This window comes from Macrobrachium nipponense, chromosome 3 (genome assembly GCF_015104395.2).
Source record: "Macrobrachium nipponense isolate FS-2020 chromosome 3, ASM1510439v2, whole genome shotgun sequence".
NCBI lineage: Eukaryota > Metazoa > Arthropoda > Malacostraca > Decapoda > Palaemonidae > Macrobrachium > Macrobrachium nipponense.
In genome coordinates, this window is record NC_087202.1 from 102696491 (window position 1) to 102704955 (window position 8465).

The following is an 8465-nucleotide window of genomic DNA, read 5'->3' on the forward strand; positions in this document are numbered from 1 at the left end:
GTCTGAAAATGGTATAGAAATTGAAGCCTTAAATTATCTGGGAGGTTATATAGCTCATAAGTACAGAAATAAATACCCTTCCTTAGGAATCCCAGAAATTGAAGGCCTAAACAACGACTGGATCTCCAAAGTGAGGAGGAAAGTGCTGTTTAGGCCCAGTCCTCAATTTGTCAGTGATTGAAAGCAAATGGAATAACACTTTAAATCTTTTCATGGGGAACAGTTGAAACCAGGCGTTGATGGGATTACGAAATTAGTTAATATTTTCAGGGAATTAAACATTGATGCTCTAGAGGAAGTAATGAAGTTTTTTATTAGGTGCAAAATACATTTTAGGATGAAGATATTAAATGCTGAAAGGAAGTCAGAATTTCTTAAAAAAGGTGTAAACAAAATGAAAAAAATTCTTCAGTAATTTTTAGTAAATAAAAGAACAATACGCTAATTCAATAAAAGCCTGGAAAGTTTTTTTTTTTTTCATATTCATTCACCCTCGTTACTTTCGTTATTTGTATTCCAACAAGATTATATTCTGTATAGTAAGGTCTTAGATATTTTGATATAACTGTGTTTTAAGTGATAGAGAGAGAGAGAGAGAGAGAGAGAGAGAGAGAGAGAGAGAAAATTGTGAACACCAGCATAGCAACAAATTACTGTCAAAACATACGTAATCATTAAGTGCACTGCCCAGTCGACGCGCACCTGTGACGTCACAGTGCGGGAACCAAGTGACCGACGATCTCACCTTATGTTATTCCATCTTGCATTGAACGATCTATGTATGACACAACCTGGTCGTGACCGATTCCCGCTGAGATCGTTCAGACACGAAGCTCCGCCCACTTTTGCATTTAGACAAGCCCATACACAGTGTTTTTGCGAACGATACAGACAGTCGTTCAGACAATCGTTCAGTGTAAGGGGGCCTTTAGTGATTAAAAGAGAACGAATGAATTAGATATATTTGCAACATCATCGTGAAATTTTTTTAATGCATTTTCCTTGAACTAAAAACAGCTGACTAATGCTGCGTTACTCGTTGCTTTATCATGAAACGATGAAATCCATCCGACAAAAATACTGAGAACGTGATTTGCCATTAAATCCTGAAATAATATGCTTGGATATGTCAGAATCATTTGTGTTATGATGATGCAGCAAACAGTAATCAGATGAGCATTATCAAGTTTCACGGCGAATTGTTCATCAAAGCGCCACCTACGCTGTGCAGTGGAAGTAAAAATTTTCGTCAAATCCAAAGACTATATACTGAAGGAAGATAGGAAGGCTCAAAATAGGAATGTTAATATACTAGTTGCCAACTCCAAAGTGAACACAATAGTTTGACCGCTCAGTGTTCAGATGTCGTTGTAGGTATATCGCATGTCGTCTGTTTGTTTATATTTTTAGAATTTGACAGTTGACACAAACGAAATCATGGCGCCAACAGTGAATAAGTCACACAAAAGTGTTGTTTGCAATAAAAGAATAGAAACCGATCCTCATTTGTGTTTCACAGGTTCCCTAAGGATAAAAGACGGTAATTACTAACATTATAATACATTATGTATGTGCTACTATTAATCAGTAAGCCCCACTGATATTGGATATAAGATTAAGGCAAGGCCTCCGCAGTACATTTTTTTGTTTCAAAATTTTTTTTTTTTTTAAGTTTACCGAGTAACTTTATGACTTCATCACACTCAAACCAGCAACCAAGCAGTGCTGTGCCAATTCAGGAGTGTTAAGAGAATAAAAAAGTGTTGGCTTAGAGAGTAAAAGTGTTCAAGGTATGTCAATGAAAGTATAGCCTACAAGGTTAGAAAGGTTAGAAAAAAAACTTCCAAATTCCTAGCCTAACCGAAACTGATTAGTATCACAGCAAACATACCGATAGATGTCCAAAGGTTAGGCAGATTTAGTATCGGTGATGATCCAAAATCAGTGGGTAAAAGATCGAAAAAGTGGAGAAGCAGCTTCCAAATTTATTTAGAAGCACTAGGGAAAATAGTTAAAAAGCAGCAGAAACCATTGTTACTTCATACTGCAGGTTTAGAAGTTCAGGAAGTTTACAGAAGACAATTGAAGGGCTCACAAATCCATTTGCTCCTCAAGCAAATATGTACTTTGAATGTTATTAGCTCATCGAAGCCTCACAGGAATCAGGTGAGACAGTAGATTCATTTGTGACTAGGTTAAGGAAATTAGCTTACAACTTATGAATTTGGAGATCTAGACCAGGGGTTAATAGACCAAATTATAGTAAAGAATAATTCACAAGAGCTTAGGAAGACATTGCTACAAGAAAAGAAGCTAACCATTTGGAAATACATTCGGCTGTAGCTCCGAAAATAGCCATAGGATTTTTTCAAAAATAATCTCAATGGGATTCCCACAAAAAGTTACCTTCGATTGCTTAACGTAACCTAACCCAACCAAACCTAACCTAAACTAACTTTTAAAGTGATACGCTCAAGAGTGATTATATTTTCTCTGCAACATAAGTCAAAACTATAGAATAGTAGAATGTATTTTTGTATGCTGGTGAAATAGGATGGCATAACATATAGTATTATATCACCTAGATGCTTGATATGGACGAACCCCATCCAAATTCAGGAGTTGAGGCAAAAAAACTCACGACAACTAAATTCAAGCTATTGTGTGTGCAGCAGGAATTTCTCCACCAAAAAATACCTTCATCCAGCTTCTGACAAACTTTGCCACAATGCCTGCCCAGATCAACATGTAGGAGGTATTTGTTATCTATTATGTGTTTAGTCATTACAATATTATCAACTGATTTTTTATCAGTGAGACATATTTTTCTACATAAAAAGCCTGCATCTATTGCGCATTACTGGTTCTACTAGCTGTACCAGATCAGATGTTGACCCTATAAAGACAAGTGAGTTATTGAAAAATGCTGATTTAATTGTAGCTATATAAAGCTTAGATGCCTTTTTACATGTTGGTATGCTACAAAGGAAAATGAAAGGTTAGTATACTCGCAAGCACTTTTGCCATACTTTATTCTGATAGCAGAATAAAGTACACAGAAAGCATTTGCCAGTATTCTCACCTTTCATTTTCCTTCATGGCATTCTTTGTTTCATCCTATTTATATTTTTTTCCATGTGCAATTTGGGATATATCTATTCATATATATATGTATGTCTAATAATTTATATAACTGGAGTACATAATTTAGTAAAATGATTTTTGTGTGCTATATTTTTGTGTATATATTTATATACATATACTTTGTATAATGCACTTATTGTTGAAATACATATTTTCAGATACATCAATAGATTTACACCACCAAGCAAATTATACATCAAATTGGTTGCTGACTTATCCACACGAGAATTTGCACAACCTTGAATATGGTGTGTGTATTTGATGTGCAGTATTTGATGTGCAGTTTGTATATGTTTAGATTTTCTGAAATGGGAAGTGCATCACAATTATTCTAAATATAGTTAATCTTGTAGGTACCATTCCTGCTCTGGAGAATAGATCATCCTTGAAACATGGTAAATGGTCTATGCTTTTGGTAGATATTACAGTTTTGTTTTTAATAACTAGAATTCATATAGTAGGTAAAGATTGACCTTTAAGATTTTGCTATATTATGCTACATATATATTCACTTTGTTTTCAGTGAAAAAGTGTTAGACTAATAGTTGTATTATGGCTATAGGGTTCATCTATCAACTTACCAGGGAAAATTCCAAGGAAGACTATGGAAATATTGAATTAAGTGAAAATGTTCAATCAGATATTGGTAAGAAAAATTTGTTTAGTAGTGTTTTTGTATATATTTATGCATAAAATACTTATGATTTTGCCAGCCAAATGATAAAGTATAATATGGCATTTGTTTTATTTCATATTATTTGCGTTTCCAGAATTTACTGATGGTTATCGAAAGGATACTGGCAGTGAAGTGTACAGTAATGCCACAGTAACAAGCATTATGGATAATATTAGTTGTATTGCTACAAGTGTTAGTCCTACTACAACTATTATGACTGCTAAACCTACATTTGGTACTAATACTGCTGCTACTACTATCCCTCCCCCTACTGCTGCTACTACTACAACTAATACTAATGATGATGTTGATTGTAGCATTCTCAATGTAAATGATAATTTACAAAAGCCTGAAATACAGTATGAGACCATACAATAAGGGTTACATGAAGAAGGAGAACCAACATTCACAAACATAAAATCAAATGGCAAGATGATACCATGAATTCATTTTTTTAAGAGATCAAAACAAAATATTTTTCCCCAATAAATGGTCCGTTCTGAAATATAATTAAATAAATATATAAATTTAAAAAAATTATAGATATATATATATTATATAGATATATATATATATATACTATATATATATTATATATATATAATTTAATAGTTATTCTTATGTTTGCACTATGTACTTAATTCTTGAAGAAAACCTTTTATTAATATTGTTTTCTCATATTTATAATTATATTAGAATTTATTTGCATGTAATTCATCATGCAATTTTGGTTTGCTTGTTTGTTATTTTTTGGGGTTTACAATTTTTATGTTATTTTTTTCTTATTTATGTATAATTTATTAAAGTTTATTTGCATGTGATTTATCTTGCATTTTTGGTTGGCTTGTATGCTACCTTATTTCTGTTTCCAACCCCCTTTTGATTATTTTTATGTGTGATACAATGTAGTGAGTTATTTTTTCCATTTGTTTGTATATTTATACATTTATTAGTTGATATTACTAGAGTATACATGAGTACATCATGCATTTCCGTTTCAATAAAAAAAAAATTACAATTGTGTTTTATATACACCTAATATCTCCCTTCTACAGTAGTCTACAAACTGTAATTAAATGTATGCCTACACAGATCCACTTGTGGCTAAGTTTAACAAATCAAATATACAGTATGTTTTACTTTATTCGAACATGATATTGCATAGAACATTTAAAAATGATTGTAATATACAATACTTAAATTTGCAAGAAAATGAACTAAATCATAAGAGATATTGCTATTAAGTTTCTGAAAAATAGACCGAGAAACATAGGATATGTATTCTTAATCTATATATGCACCTATTTGTAAATTTGCATTTTAGTTATCTAAAATTTAAGAATGTCATAAATATAAGAAAAAAATATACTGACGTAGTAATTGAAAATTATGAACAAATTTGTCGCAAAATTTACAATCGAATTCCATCCTATATTCCCGTAAGCATTACCGCTCTGAATGTTTAACCGTTCGCTCAATAGATGGAGCCATTCGTTTCGCATGGGAGTATCTGGCATCTTTTTTTTCCGCACACACATTTGAGTGATATTAGGCTCAGCCTTCCTATCTTCCTTCAGTATATAGTCTTTGGTCAAATCTTTTGTCCTTTAATGATTACCCGCCTTTGACTCGCTTTTGTTCTGGATTTTATATCGACTCTCTCTCTCTCTCTCTCTCTCTCTCAAGCGCCTCAGTGGCGCGGTCGGTATGGTGTTGGCGTGTACTACCTCGGTGGCCGCGAGTTCGATTCTCAGGCATTCCATTGAGGAGTGAGAGATGTGTATTTCTGGTGATAGAAGTTCACTCTCGAGGTGGTTCGGAAGTCACGTAAAGCCGTTGGTCCCGTTGCTGAATAACCACTGGTTCCATGCAACGTAAAAACACCATACAAACAAACGAAAACAAAATTTCTCTCTCTCTCTCTCTCTCTCTCTCTCTCTCTCTCTCTCTCTCTCTCTCATGTAATCCTAAGCTGTATTCCAAGAGAGAATCCTTTCCTGTGCACAGACATTTTTACGGAATATCGAGAACAATATTAGAGACCAAAAAACCACATACAGAGGAGTCTGTCTGGTGTTGACTCCACAATGATGGAGATCAACAAATCTTTCCCTCATGGAAGTGAGAAGCCACACTATTGCGCACACGGGCGTTTGATGTGTGGTAACCTTTCTCAGTGTTTCTTCAGTTTTCCTCCCTGTGAGGCATTTGCTGGTCGGGCGACACAATCATTTGGAATTATGAAGCCATTTCCTCTTCGATTGCCGGCATGAGCACGGTAACTATCTTCTCAAAGTCGTTTGGAAGGATATTGTTTTTCACCAGCGACTTTTTTTCTGAGTTCCGGGAAGATGTTGTTGGTCTTGTCATGTTGATGTTTATTCTTGTGTATGTTTTTCGACGTTTCTCTACTAAATGAGTTCATCATTTAGATTTATTTTGTATGTTCACATGGATTGTTTGGTGACCATTTAATGAAGAATGTTAAAAGTTATTTTTTTCGGTAAATACATCACTTCCTCAGCAAACTCTGCATTTTTAGTGACAATGACTATTGGTGCCCTGCCGCCATTTAAACTAAATGATTCATTCGGTTAATTAAATTGCTTCGTAAATTAACGGTTACAAAATGATACAAGAATAGAAACGGTATTAGGACAAAACATCTTCAAACAGCAGAATTGAACTGTCTCGTTATTTACGTACACATACAGCTGAATTAAATTTCTTGAGCCCAATCCTTCAGGACGATACTCTGTAGGGGGTAGTGCCATCAGTGCAAGTCATGCTGCGCACTGTAGGCAATGTCTAAGGTTCTTTGCAGCCCTTACCTGCAACCCCTTTCATTCCTATTACTGTACCTCCGTTCATAATCTCTTCCATATTACTTTCCATCATCTTCTAACAATTGATTGATAGTGCAACCGCGAGGTTTTCCTCCTGTTACGCCTTCAAACCTTCTGTCCCTTAAAGTTTCAGCGCTGAATGACCGCGTAGGTCCCAGCGCTTTGACTTTGGCCTAAATTCTGTTCAGGACGATAAATCATAATGTCCTCTTTGGCAAAATTGATATGGGATCTTCAAGGGCCACTTTCTGTTTATCATTCTATAAATAGGAATCTTTGACGGTAAATGATATGGGCACTACAAAACCATTTTCTGTTTACCATTCTATAAGTAGGACTGACGATAAATAATATGGGCACTACAAGGACCACTTTCTTTTTATCATCCTCTAAGTAGGATTCTTTGGATAAATGATATGTTACTACAAGGACCACTTTCTATTTATCATTCCATAAGTAGGATCTTTGGACGATAGATGATATGGGCACTACAAGGACCACTTTCTGTTTATCATCCATTAAGTAGGAATCTTTGACAGTAATTGATATGGGCGCTACAAAGACCACTTTCTCTTTATCATATGTTTATCGCATATGATAAACAGAAAGTGGTCCTTGTAGTGCCCATATCATTTATCGTCAGTCCTACTTATAGAATGATACACAGAAAGTGGCCCTTGAAGATCCCATATTACTTATTGTCAAAGATTCCTACTTATAGAATGGTAAACAGAAAATGGTCTTGTAGTTAAACAGAGAAAAGGAACCAGTCATTTTCCTCTACTTCTGCCTCGTGCATGAAGTACCTTCAGCATCCCTTGCAAGGAGAAGGGATAAGTCCATGGACATGCAAGCGGACCGTTTATGCCCTTTATTGTTAGAACAGGAATTTTCGTTCAGAGGGAGACTGGCCTTTTTAACGCAAATAACTAGATAGTAATAGCGTCGGAGACTTTTGCTCTGTAACTGTATGTAGTGTATAACACAAGGAGCGTTAAGGAAATGTCATCTTTCTTCAATAGGTTTTCGAGGTCATTCCAGAAATAGGTTTTCGGAGGAGGAATGTCGTTTGTAGCTTTGTTGTTGCCGTTGTGCCAACGAATGGTCACGTTTTCTTTTCAGGTATTCAAAAGTAATGAGGTTGTTTTTACTTTTTCTCCTAAGTATTTTCTCCGTACTGGGTTTAGCTACAAAAACATTTTTACTTTTTCTCCTTTAGCTACAAGAAAATGTTTACTTTTTCTCCTGTAGCTACAAGAACATTTTTACTTTTTCTCCTGTAGCTACAAGAAAATTTTCACTTTTCTCCTTTAGCTACAAGAAAATGTTTACTTTTTCTCCTGTAGCTACAAGAAAATTTTCACTTTTCTCCTTTAGCTACAAGAAAATGTTTACTTTTTCTCCCGTAGCTACAAGGACATTTTTGCTTTTTCTCCGTAGCTACAAGAAAATGTTCACTTTTTCTGCTTTAGCTACAAGAAATGTTTTTTCTCCTTTAGCTGCAAAAAAAAAATTTTTTACTTTTTCTACTCAGTATTTTCTCCTTACTTTCTTTAGGTACAAGAAAATTTTTACTTTTTCTCTTTTAGCTACAATGAAAAATTTCATTTTTCTCCTTTAGCTACAAGAAAAATTTTCATTTTTTTCCTGTAGCTACAAGAAAATTTTTAATTTTTCTCCTTTAGCTACAAGAAAAATTTTCATTTTTCTCCTGTAGCTACAAGAAAATTTGAAATTTTTCTCCTTTAGCTACAAGAAACTTCAAATTTTTCTCCTTTAGCTACAAGAAAATTTTTTAA

General features: G+C 34.3%; 1 long non-coding RNA gene across 1 annotated transcript; it reads left to right on the top strand.

The window, feature by feature from the left end:
- The first annotated feature begins 1224 nt into the window (after positions 1-1224).
- On the top strand, positions 1225-4309 carry LOC135222260 (uncharacterized). The gene is made up of 3 exons (XR_010316251.1): positions 1225-2755; positions 3303-3790; positions 3915-4309. It is a non-coding gene; the product is annotated as an uncharacterized LOC135222260 (long non-coding RNA).
- The last annotated feature ends 4156 nt before the right edge of the window (positions 4310-8465 follow it).